This window comes from Oncorhynchus tshawytscha, linkage group LG20 (assembly GCF_018296145.1).
Source record: "Oncorhynchus tshawytscha isolate Ot180627B linkage group LG20, Otsh_v2.0, whole genome shotgun sequence".
Taxonomy (NCBI): domain Eukaryota; kingdom Metazoa; phylum Chordata; class Actinopteri; order Salmoniformes; family Salmonidae; genus Oncorhynchus; species Oncorhynchus tshawytscha.
Genome location: NC_056448.1, coordinates 51,785,214 through 51,809,689, shown reverse-complemented (window position 1 = coordinate 51,809,689; position 24,476 = coordinate 51,785,214).

Sequence of the window (24,476 nt, the reverse complement as noted above, 5' to 3'; positions counted from 1 at the left end):
TGATACCTCCTTTATCCCTCCTCCCACACATGCAGTGACCTCACCCATTACAACCAGCATGTCCAGAGATACAACCTCTCTTATCATCACCCAGTGCCTGGGCTTACCTCCACTGTACCCGCACCCCACCATACCCCTGTCTGCGCATTAAGCCCTGAATATATTCTACCATGCCGAAAAATCTGCTCCTTTTATTCTTTGTCCCCAACGCTCTAGGCGACCAGTTTTGATAGCCTTTAGCCGCACCCTCATACTACTCCTCCTCTGTTCCGCGGGTGATGTGGAGGTAAACCCAGGCCCTGCATGTCCCCAGGCACCCTCAATTCTTGACTTCTGTGATCGAAAAATCCTTAGTTTCATGCATGTCAACATCAGAAGCCTCCTCCCTAAGTTTGTTTTACTCACTGCTTTAGCACACTCTGCTAACCCTGATGTCCTTGCCGTGTCTGAATCCTGGCTTAGGAAGGCCATCAAAAATTCGGAGATTTCCATACCCAACGATAACATTTTCCGTCAAGATAGAACTGCCAAAGGGGGAGGAGTTGCAGTCTACTGCAGAGATAGCCTGCAAAGTAATGTCATACTTTCCAGGTCCATACCCAAACAGTTCGAACTACTAATTTTAAAAATGACTCTCCAGAAATAAGTCTCTCACTGTTGCTGCCTGCTACCGACCCCCCTCAGCTCCCAGCGGTGCCCTGGAAACCATTTGTGAATTCATCGCCCCCCATCTAGCTTCAGAGTTTGTTCTGTTAGGTGACCTAAACTGGGATATGCTTAACACCCCGGCAGTCCAACAATCTAAGCTAGATGCCCTCAATCTCACACAAATCATCAAGGAACCCACCAAGTACAACCCTAAATCTGTCAACAAGGGCACCCTCGTAGACGTCATCCTGACCAACTGGCCCTCCAAATACACCTCCGCTGTCTTCAACCAGGATCTCAGCGATCACTGCCTCATTGCCTGTATCCGCTACGGATTCGCAGTCAAACGACCACCCCTCATCACTGTCAAACGCTCCCTAAAACACTTCTGCGAGCAGGCCTTTCTAATCAACCTGGCCCGGGTATCCTGGAAGGATATTGACCTCATCCCGGCAGTTGAGGATGCCTGGTCATTCTTTAAAAGTAACTTCCTCACCATTTTAGATAAGCATGCTCCATTCAAAAAATGCAGAACTAAGAACAGATATAGCCCTCGGTTCACTCCAGACCTGACTGCCCACAACCAGCACAAAAACATCCTGTGGCGGACTGCAATAGCATCGAATAGTCCCCGCGATATGCAACTGTTCAGGGACGTCAGGAACCAATACATGCAGTCAGTCAGGAAAGCCAAGACCAGCTTCTTCAGGCAGAAATTTGCATCCTGTATCTCTAACTCCAAAACATTCTGGGACACTGTAAAGTCCATGGAGAACAAGAGCACCTCCTCCCAGCTGCCCACTGCACTGAGGCTAGGTAACACGGTCACCACCAATAAATCCATGATTATCGAAAACTTCAACAATCATTTCTCAACGGCTGGCCATGCCTTCCTCCTGGCTACTCCAACCTCGGCCAACAGCTCCGCCCCCCGCAGCTACTCGCCCAAGCCTCTCCAGGTTCTCCTTTACCCAAATCCAGATAGCAGATGTTCTGAAAGAGCTGCAAAACCTGGACCCGTACAAATCAGCCGGGCTTGACAATCTGGACCCTCTATTTCTGCAACTATCCGCCGCCATTGTCGCAACCCCTATTACCAGCCTGTTCAACCTCTCTTTCATATCGTCTGAGATCCCCAAGGATTGGAAACCTGCCACAGTCATCCCCCTCTTCAAAGGGGGAGACACCCTGGACCCAAACTGTTACAGACATATATCCATCCTGCCCTGCCTATCTAAGGTCTTCGAAAGCCAAGTCAACAAACAGATCACTGACCATCTCGAATCCCACCGTACCTTCTCCGCTGTGCAATCTGGATTCCGAGCCGGTCACGGGTGCACCTCAGCCACGCTCAAGGTACTAAACGATATCATAACCGCCATCGATAAAAGACAGTACTGTGCAGCCGTCTTCATGGACCTGGCCAAGGCTTTCGACTCTGTCAATCACCATATTCTTATCGGCAGACTCAGTAGCCTCGGTTTTTCGAATGACTGCCTTGCCTGGTTCACCAACTACTTTGCAGACAGAGTTCAGTGTGTCAAATCGGTGGGCATGTTGTCCGGTCCTCTGGCAGTCTCTATGGGGGTGCCACAGGGTTCAATTCTTGGGCCGACTCTTTTCTCTGTATATATCAATGATGTTGCTCTTGCTGCGGGCGATTCCCTGATCCACCTCTACGCAGACAACACCATTCTGTATACTTCCGGCCCTTCCTTGGACACTGTGCTATCTAACCTCCAAACGAGCTTCAACGCCATACAACACTCCTTCCGTGGCCTCCAACTGCTCTTAAAAGCTAGTAAAACCAAATGCATGCCTTTCAACCGTTCGCTGCCTGCACCCGCACGCCCGACTAGCATCACCACCCTGGATGGTTCCGACCTAGAATATGTGGACATCTACAAGTACCAAGGTGTCTGGCTAGACTGTAAACTCTCCTTCCAGACTCATATCAAACATCTCCAATCTAAAATCAAATCTAGAGTCGGCTTTCTATTCCGCAACAAAGCCTCCTTCACTCACACCGCCAAACTTACCCTAGTAAAACTGACTATCCTACCGATCCTTGACTTCGGCGATGTCATCTACAAAATAGCTTCCAATACTCTACTCAGCAAACTGGATGCAGTTTAACACAGTGCCATCCGTTTTGTTACTAAAACACCTTATACCACCCACCACTGCGGCCTGTATGCTCTAGTTAGCTGACCCTCGCTACATATTCGTCGCCAGACCCACTGGCTCCAGGTCATCTACAAGTCCATGCTAGGTAAAGCTCCGCCTTATCTCAGTTCACTGGTCACGATGGCAACACCCACCCATAGCACGCGCTCCAGCAGGTGTATCTCACTGATCATCCCTAAAGCCAACACCTCATTTGGCCACCTTTCGTTCCAGTTCCCTGCTGCCTGTGACTGGAACGAATTGCAAAAATCGCTGAAGTTGGAGACTTTTATCTCCCTCACCAACTTCAAACATCTGCTATCTGAGCAGCTAACCGATCGCTGCAGCTGTACCTAGTCTATCGGTAAATAGCCCACCCAATTTACCTACCTCATCCCCATACTGTTTATATTTATTTACTTTTCTGCTCTTTTGCACACCAGTATCTCTACCTGTACATGACCATCTGATCATTTATCACTCCAGTGTTAATCTGAAATGTTTTAATTATTCGCCTACCTCCTCATGCCTTTTGCACACAATGTATATAGACTCTCTTTTTTTTCTTTTTTTCTACTGTGTGATTGACTTGTTAATTGTTTACTCCATGTGTAACTCTGTGTTGTCTGTTCACACTGTTATGCTTTATCTTGGCCAGGTCGCAGTTGTAAATGAGAATTTGTTCTCAACTAGCCTACCTGGTTAAATAAAGGTGAAATAAAAATAAAATAAAGTAACAGGAAAAGAGGTTAATGGAAACTAAAAATGAGGCGATGTTGGGGAAAAAGGGTTTATTGAAAATCAAAAAATTAGGTAATGGGAAAGAGGTTTATGGAAACTCTAATAATTAGGAGGTAATAGGGAAATAGTTTCATTGAAACTCAAAAAATTAGGAGGTAGAAGGGAAATAAGATTATGTGAACTCTAATAATGAGGTAATAGGGAAAGAGGTTTACGGAAACTCTACTACTGAGGAAGTAATAGGGAAATAGTTTTATAGAAACTATAATTATGAGGTAACAAGGAGAGAGGTTTATGGAAACTGATGAGGTAATAGGGAAAGGGATTTCAGCATCTGTTAATAATGAGGAGGAAGCATGGAAAGAAGATTAATTCATCTCTAATAATGAGGATGTAATAGGGAAAGAGGTTTATGGAAACTCTAAGAATTAGGAGGTAAAAGGGAATGAGGGGGATGCGTCCACCTCTACTATGAATGCCAAGGAGGGATCAGGATGAGCCAGTACGGGAGCCGAGGTAAACAGAGCCTTCAGATGACCAAAAGCCCTGTCCGCCCCAGCTGACCACTGCAGTCGCACCGGTCCCCCCTTCAGCAAGGAGGTAATGGGAGCCGCTACCTGACCAAAGTCCTGGATAAACCTCCGGTAGTAGTTGGCAGAGCCTAAGAACCTCTGCACCGCCTTTACCATGGTTGGAGTCGGCCAATTATGCATGGCTGAAATGCGGTCACTCTCCAACTCCACCCTGACTCGGACAGGCGGTATCCTAGGAAGGAGACGGACTGTTGGAAGAACAGATCATTCTCAGACTTGACGTACAGGTCATGCTCCATCAGTCGACCAAGCACCTTGCGCACCAGAGACACATGCTCGGCGCGTGTAGCGGAGTATATTAGAATGTCATCTATATACACCACCACACCCTGCCCTTGCAGGTCCCTGAAAATCTCGGCTACAAAGGATTGGAAGACTGATGGAGCATTCATCAACCCGTAAGGCATGAAGAGGTACTCATAGTGCCCAGAGGTGGTACTAAATGCCGTCTTCCACTCATCCCCCTCCCGGATACGCACCAGGTTGAAAATGACTCGGTCACACTGGCAATGAGAGTAAACCTCCATCCTTTTTCTTCACATTAAAGAAACGTGAGGATGCAGGTGAAGTGGAAGGCCTAATGTATCCCTGTCCCAGAGATTCAAAGACATATGTTTCCATAGCCGCTGTCTCCTCTTGTGACAGAGGATGCATGTGACTCCTGGGAAGTGCTGCGTCTACCAGGAGATTTATCGCACAATCCCCCTGTCGATGGGGTGGGAATTTAGTCCCCTTCTTTTTACAGAAGGCGAGAGCCAAATCGGCATATTCAGGGGGGATGTGCATGGTGGAGACCTGGTTTGGACTCTCCACCGTAGTTGACCTATGGAAACACCTATACACCTCCCTGAGTACTGACGTGACCATCCCTTGAGAGCCCTCTGTTTGGCACAGAATAGTGGGGTCATGATAGGCCAACCAGGGAAGCCCCAACACCACAGGAAACGCAGGGGAATCGATCAGGAAGAGACTAATTCTCTCCTCATTACCCTCCTGCGTTTTAATACATAGTGGAGCTGTGACCTCCCTAATCAGGCCCGACTCTAAAGGATGACTATCTAAGGCATGTACAGGGAAGGGCACATCAACAGGAACAATAGGGGTCCCTAATCTAAGTGCAAATGAACGGTCAATAAAGTTCCCAGCTGCGCCTGAATCTACTAGCGCCTTATGCTGGGAATGCGGGGAAAACTCAGGAAATTCTATACATACACACATGTGCGCAACAGGGAGCTCAGGGAGCTCTCTGCCTACTCACCTGGGATGATCCACCAGTGCCCTGCCTGCTGCCTCGACTCCCTGGGGAACCTCTCCAGCACCGACCAGCAGTGTTCCCTCTGCGGCCACAGGTGGTGCAAGAAACAGCCCCCTCCTCCGGTCATCCCTAGAGCAGCACCTCAGAGCTCCATAGGTGTAGGATCGGAGGTGCTGTGGGATGGAATGGATGGACCCCGATCCGGACATCCGCGGGTGGCCAACAGGTTATCCAGCCGGATGGATAAATCCACAAGCTGGTCGAGGGTAAGGGTGGTGTCCCTGCAGGCCAGCTCCCGATGAACGTCCTCACGTAGACTACATCGGTAATGGTCGATCAGGGCCCTCTCATTCCTTCCCGCATTGGCAGCCAGAGTCCTGAAGTCCAGTGCAAAGTCCTGAGCATTCCTCATCCCCTGTCTGAGATGGAACAAGCGTTCCCCCGCTGCTCTCCCCTCAGGTGGATGATCGAAGACCGCCCGGAAGCGGCGGGTGAAATCTTCATAGCGGACCAACGCTGCGTCTATACTTCCCCATTTAGCGGTGGCCCACTCAAGCTCTTTCCCCGACAAACAGGAGATGAGGGCAAGCGCGCTCTGGTATCCCGAGGGAGCCGGGTGGACGGTCGCCAGGTAAGAGCTCCATCTGGAGTAGGAACCCCTGGCACCCGGCAGCCGTCCCAGAGTTCCTCTACTGGTACCGGAGGACTGGGTGCAGCTGCTGACTCCATTTGTGGTGCGTGTTTCTGTCAGGTGTCAATGTGCAGCGGTTAGGACGGAATCAGGCGCAGGACACAGAACTGAGTAAAATAGGTACTTTACTCTAAAAGAAACAACATATTTCCATGCAGGGAATACACACCAGCTCACAGAATTATTGAACACTAAACAAAGAACAAACACACACAAAACCATTGTCGTGTTTTTGGCTATGGCGGATTAAGTGATATGACATGCTATTCTATAAAATAATTTCTCCGTAATTACTATTACCTGATTGAGCTAATCATGTAAATCTAATTAACTAGAGAGTCGGGCACCACAAAATAATATTTATAGAGATGATATCTTCCGAATAAACTCTTAAAGACCTAGTAATATTTTACATCCATTGCAGTCGATATCAATCGTCACCTCAATTCAGTTTCATCTGAAAGTTGTAAATTCTTGGTTATCTGCAAGAACCCTGGCTAACAATTTGAATCAGCAATGCAAAATTGGGTTTAATTATTTATTTACTAAATACCTAACTACAGGAAGAAACCCAGCCCAGTCACGGACCAGGATGTCTTGCTCCCAGGCAGACTAAATAACTTTTTTGCCCGCTTTGAGGACAATACAGTGCCACTGACGCGGCCTGCAACGAAAACATGCGGTCTCTCCTTCACTGCAGCCGAAGTGAGTAAGACATTTAAACGTGTTAACCCTCGCAAGGCTGCAGGCCCAGACGGCATCCCCAGCCGCGCCCTCAGAGCATGCGCAGACCAGCTGGCCGGTGTGTTTACGGACATATTCAACCAATCCCTATACCAGTCTGCTGTTCCCACATGCTTCAAGAGGGCCACCATTGTTCCTGTTCCCAAGAAAGCTAAGGTAACTGAGCTAAACGACTACCGCCCCGTAGCACTCACATCCGTCATCATGAAGTGCTTTGAGAGACTAGTCAAGGACCATATCACCTCCACCCTACCTGACACCCTTGACCCACTCCAATTTGCTTACAACTCAAATAGGTCCACAGACGATGCAATCTCAACCACACTGCACACTGCCCTAACCCATCTGGACAAGAGGAATACCTATGTGAGAATGCTGTTCATCGACTACAGCTCGGCATTCAACACCATAGTACCCTCCAAGCTCGTCATCAAGCTCGAGACCCTGGGTCTCGACCCTGCCCTGTGCAACTGGGTACTGGACTTCCTGACGGGCCGCCCCCAGGTGGTGAGGGTAGGCAACAACATCTCCTCCCCGCTGATCCTCAACACTGGGGCCCCACAAGGGTGCGTTCTGAGCCCTCTCCTGTACTCCCTGTTCACCCACGACTGCGTGGCCACGCACGCCTCCAACTCAATCATCAAGTTTGCGGACGACACAACAGTGGTAGGCTTGATTACCAACAACGACGAGACGGCCTACAGGGAGGAGGTGAGGGCCCTCGGAGTGTGGTGTCAGGAAAATAACCTCACACTCAACGTCAACAAAACTAAGGAGATGATTGTGGACTTCAGGAAACAGCAGAGGGAACACCCCCCCATCCACATCGATGGAACAGTAGTGGAGAGGGTAGCAAGTTTTGAGTTCCGGCTTGTCACCAAAACCACTCACTTCTACAGATGCACCATCCAGAGCATCCTGGCGGCTGTATAACCGCCTGGTACGGCAACTGCTCCGCCCACAACCGTAAAGCTCTCCAGAGGAGAGCTACCTGCCCTCCAGGACACCTACACCACCCGATGTCACAGGAAGGCCATAAAGATCATCAAGGACAACAACCACCCAAGCCACTGCCTGTTCACCCCGCTATCATCCAGAAGGCGAGGTCAGTACAGGTGCATCAAAGCTGGGACCGAGAGACTGAAAAACAGCTTCTATCTCAAGGCCATCAGACTGTTAAACAGCCACCACTAACATTGAGTGGCTGCTGCCAACACACTGACTCAACTCCAGCCACTTTAATAATGGGAATTGATGGGAAATGATGTAAAATATATCACTAGCCACTTTAAACAATGCTACCTAATATAATGTTTACATACCCTACATTATTCATCGCATATGTATATGTATATACTGTACTCTATATCATCTACTGCATCTTTATGTAATACATGTATCACTAGCCACTTTAACTATGCCACTTTGTTTACATACTCATCTCATATGTATATACTGCACTCAATACCATCTACTGTATCTTGCCTATGCCGCTCTGTACCATCACTCACTCATATATCTTTATGTACATATTCTTTATCCCCTTACACTTGTGTCTATAAGGTAGTAGTTTTGGAATTGTTAGCTAGATTACTTGTTGGTTATTACTGCATTGTCGGAACTAGAAGCACAAGCATTTCGCTACACTCGCATTAACATCTGCTAACCATGTGTATGTGACAAATACATTTTATTTTATTTTATTTTATTTTATTTATTGACATACAGGTAGTGTGAACAGGTGATCAGAATTCAGGTGATTGGGATCTGGAGAGTGAGCTGCATTCAGGGGATCTATATGTACCTCTACGCAGACGACACCATTCTGTATACTTCCGGCCCTTCTCTGGACACTGTGTTAACAACCCTCCAGGCAAGCTTCAATGCCATACAACTCTCCTTCCGTGGCGTCCAATTGCTCTTAAATACAAGTAAAACTAAATGCATGCTCTTCAACCGATCGCTACCTGCACCTACCCGCCTGTCCAACATCACTACTCTGGACGGCTCTGACTTAGAATACGTGGATAACTACAAATACTTAGGTGTCTGGTTAGACTGTAAACTCTCCTTCCAGACCCATATCAAACATCTCCAATCCAAAGTTAAATCTAGAATTGGCTTCCTATTTCGCAACAAAGCATCCTTCACTCATGCTGCCAAATATACCCTTGTAAAACTGACCATCCTACCAATCCTCGACTTTGGCGATGTCATTTACAAAATAGCCTCCAATACCCTACTCAACAAATTGGATGCAGTCTATCACAGTGCAATCCGTTTTGTCACCAAAGCCCCATATACTACCCACCATTGCGACCTGTACGCTCTCGTTGGCTGGCCCTCGCTTCATACTAGTCGCCAAACCCACTGGCTCCATGTCATCTACAAGACCCTGCTAGGTAAAGTCCCCCTTATCTCAGCTCGCTGGTCACCATAGCATCTCCCACCTGTAGCACACGCTCCAGCAGGTATATCTCTCTAGTCACCCCCAAAACCAATTCTTTCTTTGGCCGCCTCTCCTTCCAGTTCTCTGCTGCCAATGACTGGAACGAACTACAAAAATCTCTGAAACTGGAAACACTTATCTCCCTCACTAGCTTTAAGCACCAACTGTCAGAGCAGCTCACAGATTACTGCACCTGTACATAGCCCACCTATAATTTAGCCCAAACAACTACCTCTTTCCCAACTGTATTTAATTTTAATTTATTTATTTATTTTGCTCCTTTGCACCCCATTATTTTTATTTCTACTTTGCACATTCTTCCATTGCAAAACTACCATTCCAGTGTTTTACTGCTATATTGTATTTACTTTGCCACCATGGCCTTTTCTGCCTTTACCTCCTTTCTCACCTCATTTGCTCACATTGTATATAGACTTGTTTATACTGTATTATTGACTGTATGTTTGTTTTACTCCATCTGTAACTCTGTGTCGTTGTATCTGTCGAACTGCTTTGCTTTATCTTGGCCAGGTCGCAATTGTAAATGAGAATTTGTTCTCAACTTGCCTACCTGGTTAAATAAAGGTAAAATAAAATAAATAAAAATGTGTTTGAAAGGGCGAGTTGGAAGCAGACGTTACAGAAAGAGGTTAATGTAAACTCTAATAATGAGGAGGTAATAGGGAAAGAGGTTAATTTAAACTATAATAATGAGGTAATAGGGAGAGAGGATTATGGAAATTCTAAAAATGAAGAGGTAATAGGGAAAGGGGTTTATGGAAATTCTAAGTATTCGTAGGCAATAGTGAAGGAGGTTTATGGAAACTCTTATAATGACCTTTATTTTCTCTTCAGGAAAATTAAATGAAACCTTATTCTGTTCAAGGCAAAAGTGCACCAGTCAGGAGAATCATCAGGAGAGGGGTACAACAATCACTGGGATCTGGTTTACGTAGTTTAATTAGGATAAATAATAAATAATATAGTAGAAGGGTTTATTTAGGAATATATCTATGAGAAGCGTCTTATTTGGCCTCTAAGCGATGACACGCCCGTTGATGAGAAACGTTTACGCATCAAAATATTGTGAATCAGGTGTAAACTTAGACCTTTCTGATCCAGGAATTGGGAATTATCACATGAGTCAAACACATAAAATAAGATGTTATTCTGTATTTAGCAGATGTTATTGGTCGCGTACATATTGTGTATTTAGCAGATGTTATTGGTCGCGTACATATTGTGTATTTGGCAGATGTTATTGGTCGCGTACATATTGTGTATTTAGCAGATGTTATTGGTCGCGTACATATTGTGTATTTAGCAGATGTTATTGGTCGCGTACATATTCTGTATTTAGCAGATGTTATTGGTCGCGTACATATTGTGTATTTAGCAGATGTTATTGGTCGCGTACATATTGTGTATTTAGCAGATGTTATTGGTCGCGTACATATTCTGTATTTAGCAGATGTTATTGCAGGTGTAGCGAAATGCTTGTGTTCTTAGCACCAACAGTGCGGTAGTATCTACCAATTCACAACAATACACATCAATCCAAAAAGTTAAATAATGTGTCACGAATATTACCGAAGGTGACTCCACTTCTTGTTCGGGTGGCGCCCGGCGGTCGTCGTCACCAGTCTACTAGCTATCACCGATCCTTTGTTCTGTGTTCGTTTGGTTTTGTCTAATTGGTATCACCTGTTTCTTGTTTGGTTGTTAGGGTGGGGTTATTTAAGTTTGTTCAGCCCGCTTCTGTTTCGTGCGGGCTTATTCGTCTGTTTTGTGTTAGAGTGATTTTTTTGTTTGCATTTCGGGTTTCGCGCTGTCCGTTATTATTTCTGATAATTTGTTTCCTACTTTTGTTCATGTTATTTTTCCTGGACATTAAAGCGTGTTTTTCCCACATCCTTTTGCTCTCTGCGCCTGACTCCACACCTCTTCACTCATTCATTTTAGGATGAGCAATGTCGGCATCCGGAGTGTGTATGTATATATTTGATTATGTATTGCAAAAATCAGAAACTTTCTGTCCAAAAATGATGCAGAAAAATGAATCGATGCTTTTGTCACTTCTAGGTTAGACTACTGCAATGCTCTACTTTCCGGCTACCCAGATAAAGCACTAAATAAACTTCAGTTAGTGCTAAATACGGCTGCAAGAATCCTGACTAGAACCAAAAAATGTGATCTTATTACTCCAGTGCTAGCCTCCCTACACTGGCTTCCTGTCAAAGCAAGGGCTGATTTCAAGGTTTTACTGCTAACCTACAAAGCATTACATGGGCTTGCTCCTACCTATCTCTCTGATTTGGTCCTGCCGTACATACCTAGACGTACGCTACGGTCACAAGACGCAGGCCTCCTAATTGTCCCTAGAATTTCTAAGCAAACAGCTGGAGGCAGGGCTTTCTCCTATATAGCTCCATTTTTATGGAACGGTCTGTCTACCCATGTCAGAGACGCAAACTCGGTCTCAACCTTTAAGTCTTTACTGAAGACTCATCTCTTCAGTGGGTCATATGATTGAGTGTCGTCTGGCCCAGGAGTGGGAAGGTGAACGGAAAGGCTCTGGAGCAACGAACCGCCCATGCTGTCTCTGCCTGGCCGGTTCCCATCTTTCCACTGGGATTCTCTGCCTCTAACCCTATTACAGGGGCTGAGTCACTGGCTTACTGGGGCTCTCTCATGCCGTCCCTGGAAGGGGTGCGTCACCTGAGTGGGTTGATTCACTGATGTGGTCATCCTGTCTGGGTTGGCGCCCCCCCTTGGGTTGTGCCATGGCAGAGATCTTTGTGGGCTATACTCAGCCTTGTCTCTTGGTAAGTTGGTGGTTGAAGATATCCCTCTAGTGGTGTGGCGGCTGTGCTTTGGCAAAGTGGGTGGGGTTATATCCTTCCTGTTTGGCCCTGTCCGGGGGTGTCCTCGGATGGGGCCACAGTGTCTCCTGACCCCTCCTGTCTCAGCCTCCAGTATTTATGCTGCAGTAGTTTATGTGTCGGGGGGCTAGGGTCAGTTTGTTATATCAGGAGTACTTCTCCTGTCCTATTCGGTGTCCTGTGTGAATTTAAGTGTGCTTTCTCTAATTCTCTCTTTCTCTCTTTCTTTCTCTCGCTCAGAGGACCTGAGTCCTAGGACCATGCCCCAGGACTACCTGACATGATGACTCCTTGCTGTCCCCAGTCCACCTGGCCGTGCTGCTGCTCCAGTTTCAACTGTTCTGCCTTATTATTATTCGACCAGGCTGGTCATTTATAAACATTTGAACATCTTGGCCATGTTCTGTTATAATCTCCACCCGGCACAGCCAGAAGAGGACTGGCCACCCCACATGTGCTCTCTCTAATTCTCTCTTTCTCTCTTTCTTTCTCTCACTCGGAGGACCTGAGCCCTAGGACCATGCCCCAGGACTAGCTGACATGATGACTCTTGCTGTCCCCAGTCCACCTGGCCGTGCTGCTGCTCCAGTTTCAACTGTTCTGCCTTATTATTATTCGACCATGCTGGTCATTTATGAACATTTGAACATCTTGGCCATGTTCTGTTATAATCTCCACCCGGCACAGCCAGAAGAGGACTGGCCACCCCACATAGCCTGGTTCCTCTCTAGGTTTCTTCCTAGGTTTTGGCCTTTCTAGGGAGTTTTTCCTAGCCACCGTGCTTCTACACCTGCATTGCTTGCTGTTTGGGGTTTTAGGCTGGGTTTCTGTACAGCACTTTGAGATATCAGCTGATGTACGAAGGGCTATATAAATACATTTGATTTGATTTGATTTATGCATATACCTGTATGTATATATATATATGTATATATATATATATATATATATATATATTATATATATATATATATATATATATATATATATATATATATATATATATATTATATATATATATATATATTAGTGTGTGTATTTATATAGATTTATATAGATTTATATATACAACCAGACTGCTGTGGGCAGAGTGAGGTCGTAAATTCCTAAGAAAAACCTTGCCTCATGGACACACAGTTATAGAGAGTAGTTTTCATGGAGACAAAGAAAATCCTTCCACCTCACAGAACTTGAAGAACGAACATATTTCATCTTCCAGAGAAAGTGTAAAAGATCGGTGAAGAATCCAGCTACGAACTGGTCCGTTTGGAACAACTTGGGAAGATCAAGAGAGACGGTGTGGCTACATTACCATAACGCTGTTTATATAATAGCCTCAGATATGAGGTTTACATCTAATTGTTGTATAAGATGAATGAGTGAGGATGATACTGTTTGTATAATGGTGTAATATGTTTGTGGACTTTTTAATGAAGAAAAATACAATTCCTTTTTGATTTGAACTAAATCAGAGGACCGCCCCTGAGCCCAGTTAGGGTCAGACATCCTGGGACAGCCCTCTTCTGCCATTCTGAATAAAACTCAACTTTGAGAAATTATCAGTAGACCATGTTTTTCTCCATTAGGAGGGGAACTAAAGGTTGCAGACCATTGCTGAATCTTTTTAACCATACCACGTGGTCAATCTCTTAGACTATCGATACCGACAGAATAATAACAAGTCTTTGATACTAATTACTAGTCTGCAGCTAGGAATTCGGCATCATTGAACGCGAAGAACGACAACCACCGAAACAGCCATTCTATAACTAATGTCACTCTGAACAATCCCCTCTAACCACAAACGAGAGAGACGGACAATTCTGCAAAATAAATGAATTTTTCACTAGCGATCAAGACGACACACTGAGCGTAAATATATATATATATATATATATATATATATATATATATATATATATATATATTTTATATTCATTGCAATTATTCCCGAATGAGTGAGCATTCATGTGTAAAGGATTAGTATTTTAATTGTTATAATTAACTTTGTAGTGACTTCTTAGTCGACCCACCATTGCCCCTTTGTCTAACAAGCTGCCATCCTGGTTCAGCCCACTAGGGCACATTCTATCATTTCATGTAACCATATTTACTGTTTGTTTATGCGTTTCTGTGAATTACTTAGTTAGTAATAAATACATTATTTAAGACAATTGATGTATGGATGACTCATAGTGAAGACTGGGTTCGTACAGATAACCAACAATTTACGACGTTTGGAATGAGACTAACGTGAGGTAAAATAAATAAATCATTAATCAGAAGACTATTGATCAGATATGAAAATATCTGAAAGGTTACATTGGCAAATTATAACTTTGTAATCTGAATACTTTCCTTGGTGCCCATATTTCCTAGTTAATTACAGGTACACGATAAATTACTTTGATCGCGTTATACTAATTACAGGGAATCTTTGATAAAACTATGTCTTCAATTTAATGATAGTAAAGACACGACAATACATACATACATACATACATACAGTACCAGTCAAAAGTTTGGACACACTTACTCATTCAAGTGTTTTTCTTAATTTTTTACTATTTTCTACATTTAGAAAAATAGATAAGACATCAAACTATGAAATAAAATAATATGTAATCATGTAGTAACCAAAAATGTGTTAAACAACTCAAAATACATTTTATATTTTAGACTCTTCATAGTAGCCACCCTTTGCCTTGATGACAGCTTTGCTCACTCTTGGCATTCTCTCAACCAGCTTCACCTGGAATGCTTTTCCAATGGTCTCGAAGGAGTTCCCACATATGCTCAGTACTGTGGTCCAACTCATCCCAAACCATCTCGATTGGGTTGAGGTCGGGTGATTGTGGAGGCCAGGTCATCTGATGCAGCACTCCATCACTCTCCATGTTGGTCAAATAGCCCTTACACAGCCTGCAGGTGTGTTGGGTCATTGTCCTGTTGAAAAACATATGATAGTCCCACTAAGCGCAACTCAGACGGGATGGCGTATCGCTGCAGAATACTGTGGTAGCCATGCTGGTTAAGTGTGCCTTGAATTCAAAATAAATCACTGACAGTGTCACCAGCAAAGCACCATCACACCTCCTCTTCCATGCTTCACGGTGGGAACCACACATGCGGAGATCTTCCGTTCACCCACTCTGAATCTCAGAAAGACATGTCGGTTGGAACCACAAATCTCAAATTGGGACTCATCAGACCAAAGGACAGGTTTCCACAGGTCTAATGTCCATTGCTTGTGTTTCTTGGCCCAAGCAAGTTTCTTCTTATTATTGGTGTCCTTTAGTAGTGGTTACTTTGCAGCAATTCGACCATGAAGGCCTGATTCATGCAGTTTACTCTGAACAGTTGCTGTTGAGATGTGTCTGATACTTGAACTCTGTGAAGCATTTATTTGGTTTGAAATTGCTGAGGCTGGTAACTCTAATGAACTTATCCTCTGCAGCAGAGGTATCTCTGGGTCTTCCTTTCCTGTGGCAGTACTCATGATAGCAAGTTTCATCATAGCGCTTGATGGTTTTTGCAAATGCACTTGATGAAACTATCAAAGTTCTTGAAACTTTCAAAGTTCTCTTCCGCATTGACTGACCTTCATGTCTTAAAGTAATGATGGACTGTTAGTTCTCTTTGTTATTTGAGCTGTTCTTGCCATAATATGGACTTGGTCTTTTACCAAATAGGGCTATCTTCTGTATACCACCTCTACCTTGTCACAAGTCAACTGATTGGCTCAAATGCATTATAATGGAAATAAATGTATTTTGATTTGTTTAACACGTTTTTGGTTACTACATGATTCCATGTGTTATTTCATAGCTTTGATGTCTACACTATTATTCTACAATTTGGAAAATATTAAAAAGAAAGAAAAACCCTTGAATGAGTTGGTGTGTCCAAACTTTTGATGGGTACTATATATATATATATATATATATATATATATATATATATATATATATATATATAGTGTACTGGGTGGAGGCCGTCTAGTGATGGCTATCTATTTAACAGGCTGATTGCCTTGAGATAGAGACTGAAAAACAGTTTCTCGGTCCCAGCTTTGATACACCTGTACTGACCTCTGGATGATAGTGGGATGAACAGGCAGTGGCTCGGCGGTTTGATGTTCTTGATCTTTTTGGCCTTCCTGTGACATAGGGTGCTATAGGTGTCCTGGAGGACAGGCAGTGTGCCCTGGTGATGCGTTGTGCAGACTGCAGCACCCCCTGGAGAGCCTTGCGGTTGTGGGGGGTGCTGTTGCCATACCAGGCGGTGATACGGCCCGACAAGATGCTCTCAATGGTGATTCTGTAAACGTGGCCATGCAGTCATGGGTGAACAGGGAGTACAGGAGGGGGCTGAGCACACACCCCTGAGGGGCCCCTGTGTTGAGGATCAGCGTAATGGAGGTTTTGTTTCTTACCTTCACCACCTGGGGCGGCCCATCAAGAAGTCCAGGACTCAGTTGCACAGAGCGGGTGTTACGGATACAAGTATCCTGTGTGTGTATTTGTTTTCTTTCCATCTGCCCTAGTCACAGGTGTCACTCATCAGTCGCCAATCAGAAGACACACCTGCTCCTTTCCCCTTACCCAATCACATCCCCTTTCCCTTGGTTGAAAAGAATCCCAATCAGTTATCTCTGCAGTTATCTTTCTTTTGTTTATGCTCCTACATGGCACATTTGTCCATTATCATGTGAGTATGTATCGTTATGGTGTATGACTGTTTGTTTGTTGGTGGGAAAAGGGGGTACAAAGCCAAGTCGCACATGGGCATACATTACCCGTAGGAAACAACATTGTGTAAGTACCCTAGTTTGAACTGGGCGGACCATCCACTGTATTTTATTGGTTAGTTAGCTAGCGGTTACAGAAGTAGGTAAGACTAGCTAGGTTTTAAAAAATATATTTATTAGTTCTTTCCTTGGGTCCAGCTCAGCACCCCCTCCCAGCAGACTTCACTCAGAAGAGCAATGCCATGATTACCCAGCAGACTTCACTCAGCAGTGCAAATCAAATCAAATCAAATTTTATTTGTCACATACACATGGTTAGCAGAAGTTAATGCGAGTGTAGCGAAATGCTTGTGCTTCTAGTTCCGACAATGCAGTAATAACGAACAAGTAATCTAACTAACAATTCCAAAAAACTACTGTCTTATACACAGTGTAAGGGGATAAAGAATATGTACATAAGGATATATGAATGAGTGATGGTACAGAGCAGCATAGGCAAGATACAGTAGATGATATCGAGTACAGTATATACATATGAGATGAGTATGTAAACCAAGTGGCATAGTTAAAGTGGCTAGTGATACATGTATTACATAAGGATGCAGTCGATGATATAGAGTACAGTACCTACGTATGCATATGAGATGAATAATGTAGGGTAAGTAACATTATATAAGGTAGCATTGTTTAAAGTGGCTAGTGATATATTTACATCATTTCCCATCAATTCCCATGATTAAAGTGGCTGGAGTAGAGTCAGTGTCATTGACAGTGTGTTGGCAGTAGCCACTCAATGTTAGTGGTGGCTGTTTAACAGTCTGATGGCCTTGAGATAGAAGCTGTTTTTCAGTCTCTCGGTCCCAGCTTTGATGCACCTGTACTGACCTCGCCTTCTGGATGACAGCGGGGTGAACAGGCAGTGGCTCGGGTGGTTGATGTCCTTGATGATCTTTATGGCCTTCCTGTAGCATCGGGTGGTGTAGGTGTCCTGGAGGGCAGGTAGTTTGCCCCCAGTGATGCGTTGTGCAGACCTCACTACCCTCTGGAGAGCCTTACAGTTGAGGGCGGTGCAGTTGCCATACCAGGCGGTGATACAGCCCGCCAGGATGCTCTCGATTGTGCATCTGTAGAAGTTTGTGAGTGCTTTTGGTGACAAGCCGAATTTCTTCAGCCTCCTGAGGTTGAAGAGGCAATGCTGCGCCTTCCTCACGATGCTGTCTGTGTGAGTGGACCAATTCAGTTTGTCTGTGATGTGTATGCCGAGGAACTTAAAACTTGCTACCCTCTCCACTACTGTTCCATCGATGTGGATGGGGGGGTGTTCCCTCTGCTGTTTCCTGAAGTCCACAATCATCTCCTTAGTTTTGTTGACATTGAGTGTGAGGTTATTTTCCTGACACCACACTCCGAGGGCCCTCACCTCCTCCCTGTAGGCCGTCTCGCCGTTGTTGGTAATCAAGCCTACCACTGTTGTGTCATCCGCAAACTTGATGATTGAGTTGGAGGCGTGCGTGGCCACGCAGTCGTGGGTGAACAGGGAGTACAGGAGAGGGCTCAGAACGCACCCTTGTGGGGCCCCAGTGTTGAGGATCAGCGGGGAGGAGATGTTGTTGCCTACCCTCACCACCTGGGGGCGGCCCGTCAGGAAGTCCAGTACCCAGTTGCACAGGGCGGGGTCGAGACCCAGGGTCTCGAGCTTGATGACGAGCTTGGAGGGTACTATGGTGTTGAATGCCGAGCTGTAGTCGATGAACAGCATTCTCACATAGGTATTCCTCTTGTCCAGATGGGTTAGGGCAGTGTGCAGTGTGGTTGAGATTGCATCGTCTGTGGACCTATTTGGGTTGTAAGCAAATTGGAGTGGGTCTAGGGTGTCAGGTAGGGTGGAGGTGATATGGTCCTTGACTAGTCTCTCAAAGCACTTCATGATGACGGATGTGAGTGCTACGGGGCGGTAGTCGTTTAGCTCAGTTACCTTAGCTTTCTTGGGAACAGGAACAATGGTGGCCCTCTTGAAGCATGTGGGAACAGCAGACTGGTATAGGGATTGATTGAATATGTCCGTAAACACACCGGCCAGCTGGTCTGCGCATGCTCTGAGGGCGCGGCTGGGGATGCCGTCTGGGCCTGCAGCCTTGCGAGGGTTAACACGTTTAAATGTCTTACTCACTTCGGCTGCAGTGAAGGAGAGACCGCATGTCTTCGTTGCAGGCCGCGTCAGTGGCACTGTATTGTCCTCAAAGCAGGCAAAAAAGTTATTTAGTCTGCCTGGGAGCAAGACATCCTGGTCCGTGACTGGGCTGGGTTTCTTCCTGTAGTCCGTGATTGACTGTAGACCCTGCCACATGCCTCTTGTGTCTGAGCCGTTGAATTGAGATTCTACTTTGTCTCTGTACTGGCGCTTAGCTTGTTTGATAGCCTTGCGGAGGGAATAGCTGCACTGTTTGTATTCAGTCATGTTACCAGACACCTTGCCCTGATTAAAAGCAGTGGTTCGCGCCTTCAGTTTCACACGAATGCTGCCATCAATCCACGGTTTCTGGTTAGGGAATGTTTTAATCGTTGCTATGGGAACGACATCTTCAACGCACGTTCTAATGAACTCGCACACCGAATCAGCGTATTCGTCAATGTTGTTGTCTGATGCAATACGAAACATCTCCCAGTCCACGTGATGGAAGCAGTCTTGGAGTGTGGAGTCAGCTTGGTCGGACCAGCGTTGGACAGACCTCAGCGTGGGAGCCTCTTGTTTTAGTTTCTGTCTGTAGGCAGGGATCAACAAAATGGAGTCGTGGTCAGCTTTTCCGAAAGGGGGGCGGGGCAGGGCCATATATGCGTCGCGGAAGTTAGAGTAACAATGATCCAGGGTCTTTCCACCCCTGGTTGTGCAATCGATATGCTGATAAAATTTAGGGAGTCTTGTTTTCAGATTAGCCTTGTTAAAATCCCCAGCTACAATGAATGCAGCCTCCGGATAAATCGTTTCCAGTTTGCAGAGAGTTAAATAAAGTTCGTTCAGAGCCATCGATGTGTCTGCTTGGGGGATATATACGGCTGTGATTATAATCGAAGAGAATTCTCTTGGTAGATAATGCGGTCTACATTTGATTGTGAGGAATTCTAAATCAGGTGAACAGAAGGATTTGAGTTCCTGTATGTTTCTTTCATCACACCATGTCACGTTGGCCATGAGGCATACGCCCCCGCCACTCTTCTTACCAGAAAGATGTTTGTTTCTGTCGGCGCGATGCGTGGAGAAACCCGCTGGCTGCACCGCTTCGGATAGCGTCTCTCCAGTTAGCCATGTTTCCGTGAAGCATAGAACGTTACAGTCTCTGATGTCCCTCTGGAATGCTACCCTTGTTCGGATTTCATCAACCTTGTTGTCAAGAGACTGGACATTGGCAAGAAGAATGCTAGGGAGTGGTGCACGGTGTGCCCGTCTCCGGAGTCTGACCAGAAGACCACTTCGTTTCCCTCTTTTTCTGAGTCGTTTTTTGGGGTCGCTGCATGCAATCAACTCCATTGTCCTGGTTGTAAGGCAGAACACAGGATCCGCGTCGCGAAAAACATATTCTTGGTCGTACTGATGGTGAGTTGACGCTGATCTTATATTCAGTAGTTCTTCTCGGCTGTATGTAATGAAACCTAAGATGACCTGGGGTACTAGTGTAAGAAATAACACGTAAAAAAAAAAAAAAAACTGCATAGTTTCCTAGGAACGCGAAGCGAGGCGGCCATCTCTGTCGGCGCCGGAAGTACATGCCTCTGCTACAGTAACTGTCCAGTGCTTTTCAGATATTAAATATGACCTCTAATTAATTACAGTATTTTTATCCTACTTTATTAAAAAGCAGCTTTTCTGTGTTGGAATGCTGTGGGGGTACTCCCACAACAAGATGGTGTTGGCGTATACTGGTCATTAAAAATACTATTCACTATTCTGATTGGCCATCTTATCCTCCACAGGAGGATGACCTCATCCTCTGAGGAAATAGCAAGGATTTTGGGGATTTTCACTGGACAGTTACTTTAAATAATCAGGGCAGTGCTAGGCTAACATGTTAGCATGCCCCTTAATAATCAGGGCAGTGCTAGGCTAACATGTTAGCATGCCCCTTAATAATCAGGGCAGTGCTAGGCTAACATGTTAGCATGCCACTTAATAGTCAGGGCAGTGCTAGGCTAACATGTTAGCATGCCCCTTAATAGACAGGGCAGTGTTGGGTTTAGGGTGGGGGTGCCTGGGTAGGGTGGACTGGGGTCTTCCACAGAGTCCTCCTGGTTGAGGCTGGAGTGTGGGGATAACGCTGGGATGGAGTGGGGGTTCGGTGGAATGAGGGATGGGGTGCTTTAATGGTGAAGGGGTTATGTGGGGGGTGGAGGAGGGGGCTAAGGCCCCAAGGCAGAGTGCTGTGTGGTACAGTGTGGTGTCCCCCTTTCCTCATCCCCCTCTCCTCTCGGCTGGCTGGTGTTATTGATGCCCCTGCCTGGGGGGGGTGACTGGGGAAATGGATGTGGGCGGTAGCAGTGTTCTGTCATCAAACAGGGAGGTTGAACAATGGGTAGTCACAGTATGATCAGTCATCTGTTGATCAAGATGTAATATAGGAAACAACAGCCTCAATCAATCTCTCCACAACACAGGTTCATGTCCCAACTGTCCAGCAGCACAAACTCCAGATCACGTCCCCCTTCACTGTCATGAACATCAAAGACAAGCATATAGAAGTACTATCACATTCCTGGGAATAAGCTTCACCCTCTCCAAATTACTCAAAACCCATCAAGAACAAATTGTAATTCACTTAGCAATAATTTCCTTCATCCATTCATGAAGACTGGAGCTAGGACACCTCCATAGTCTCATCACACTTGGCACCTAATACTGGTATGCACACCGCTATAAAACCTCAGCGAAGAAGATGGTGTAATACACTTATCTCTCCTCTCTCTATTTCTCCATCTCTCTCTCCTTCCCCTCTCCTTCCCCCTCTCTCTCCTTCCCCTCTCCTTCCCCCTCTCTCTCCTTCCCTCTCTATTTCTCCATCTCTCTCTCCTCCCCTCCTCTCTATTTCTCCTTCTCACTCTTCCCTCTCTCTCTCCTTCCCCCTCTCTCTCTCCTTCCCCCTCTCTCTCTCCTTCCCCCTCTCTCTCTCCTTCCCCCTCTCTCTCTCTCCTTCCCCCTCTCTCTCTCCTTCCCCCTCTCTCTCTCCATCCCTCCATCTCTCACTCTTAGCCCTCCTCTCTCTCATCCCTCCTTCTCTCTATCCATCCGGTCTAAGGCACTGCATCTCAGTGAAAGAGGCGTCACCGGGTAGACTGTCATCATAAATAAGAATTTGTTCTTAACTGGTTTGCCTAGTTAAATAAAGGTTCAATTCTCTCTCCTCCCCTCCATCTCTCAAGCTCTCTCATCCCTCCCTCTCTCTCTCCTTCCCTCCTTCTCTCTCTCTCCTTCCCTCATTCTCTCTATCTCCATCCTCCTTCTCTCTCTCTCCATCCTTCCTTTCCTGTCTCCCTCCAAGTCAATAAAATGGCCTTTATTGGCATGGGAAACATGTGTTAACATTGCCAAAGCAAGTGAAGTAGATAATATACAAAAGTGAAACAAAACAATACAAATTAACAGTAATCATTACACATACAGAAGTTTCAAAACAATAAAGACATTACAAATGTCATATTACGTATACATACAGTCTTGCAACGATGTACAAATGGTTAAGCATACACAAGGGAAAATAAGCATAAATATGGGTTGTATTTACAATGGTGTTTGTTCGTCACTGGTTACCCCTTTCTTGTGGCAACAGGTCACAAATTTTGCTGCTGTGATGGCACACTGTGGAATTTCACCCAGTAGATATGGGAGTTTATCAAAAGATTTAGTTTGTTTTCGAATTCTTGGTGGATCTGTGTAATCTGATGGAAATATGTGTCTCTAATATGGTCATACATTGGACAGGAGGTTAGGAAGTGCATCTCAGGTTCCACCTCATTTTGTGGGCAGTGTGCACATAGCCTGTCTTCTCTTGAGAGCCACGTCTACCTACGGCGGCCTTTCTCAATAGCAAGGCCGTGCTCACTTAGTCTATACATAGTCAAAGCATTCTTAAGTTTGGGTCAGTCACAGTGGTCAGGTATTCTGCCACTGTCTACTCTCTGTTTAGGGCCAAATAGCATTCTAGTTTGATCTGTTTTTGTTAATTCTTTCCAATGTGTCAAGTAATTATCTTTTTGTTTTCTCATGATTTGATTGGGTCTAATTGTGCTGCTCTCCTGGGGCTCTGTGGGGTGTGTTTGTGTTTGTGAACAGAGCCCCAGGACCAGCTTGCTTAGGGTAATCTTCTCTATGTTAATCTCTCTGTAGGTGATGGCTTTGTTATGGAAGGTTTGGAATCGATTCCTTTTTAGGTGGTTGTAGAATTTAATGTCTCTTTTCTGGATTTTGATAATTAGTGGGTATCGGCCTAATTCTGCTCTGCATGCATTATTTGGTGTTCTACGTCGTACATGGAGGATATTGTTGCAGAATTCTGCGTGCGGAGTCTCAATTTGGTGTTTGTCCCATTTTGTGAAGTCTTTGGTTGGTAAGTGGACCCCAGACCTCATTCATAAAGGGCAATGGGCTCTATGACTGATTCAAGTATTTTTAGCCAGATCCTAATTGGTATGTTGAGTTTATGTTCCTTTTGATGGCATAGAATGCCCTTCTTGCCTTGTCTCTCAGATCGTTCACAGCTTTGTGGAAGTTACCAGTGGTGCTGATGTTTAAGCCAAGGTATGTATAGTTTTTTGTGTGCTCTAGGTCAATGGTGTCTAGATGGAATTTGTATTTGTGGTCCTGGTGACTGGACCTTTTTTGGAACACCATTATTTTGGTCTTACTGAGATTTACTGTCAGGGCCCAGGTCTGGCAGAATATGTGCAGAATATGTAGGTGCTGCTGTAGGCCCTCCTTGGTTGGTGACATAAGCACCAGATCATCAGCAAACAGTAGACATTTGACTTTGACTGATTTGACTGATTCTAGTAGGGTGAGGCCGGGTGCTGCAGAATTTTCTAGTGCCCGCACCAATTCGTTGATATATGTTGAAGAGGGTGGGGCTTAAGCTGCATCCCTGTCTCACCCCACGGCCCTGTGGGAAGAAATGTGTGTGTTTTTTTGCCAATTTTAACCGCACACTTGTTGTTTGTGTACATGGATTTTATAATGTCGTATGTTTTACCCCCAACACCACTTTCCATCAATTTGGATAGCAGACCCTCCACCTCTCATCCCTCATTCTCTCTCTCTCTCATCCCTCATTCTCTCTCTCTCTCATCCCTCATTCTCTCTCTCTCTCGTCCCTCATTCTCTCTCGTCCCTCATTCTCTCTCTCTCGTCCCTCATTCTCTCTCTCTCGTCCCTCATTCTCTCTATCTCTCGTCCCTCATTCTCTCTCTCTCTCATCCCTCCATCTCTCTTTCCATCTCCGTCATCCCTCCTTCTCTCTCTCCATCACTCCTCTTGCTCATCCCTCCTTTGCTCTCCATCCTTCCATCCCTCCTTTG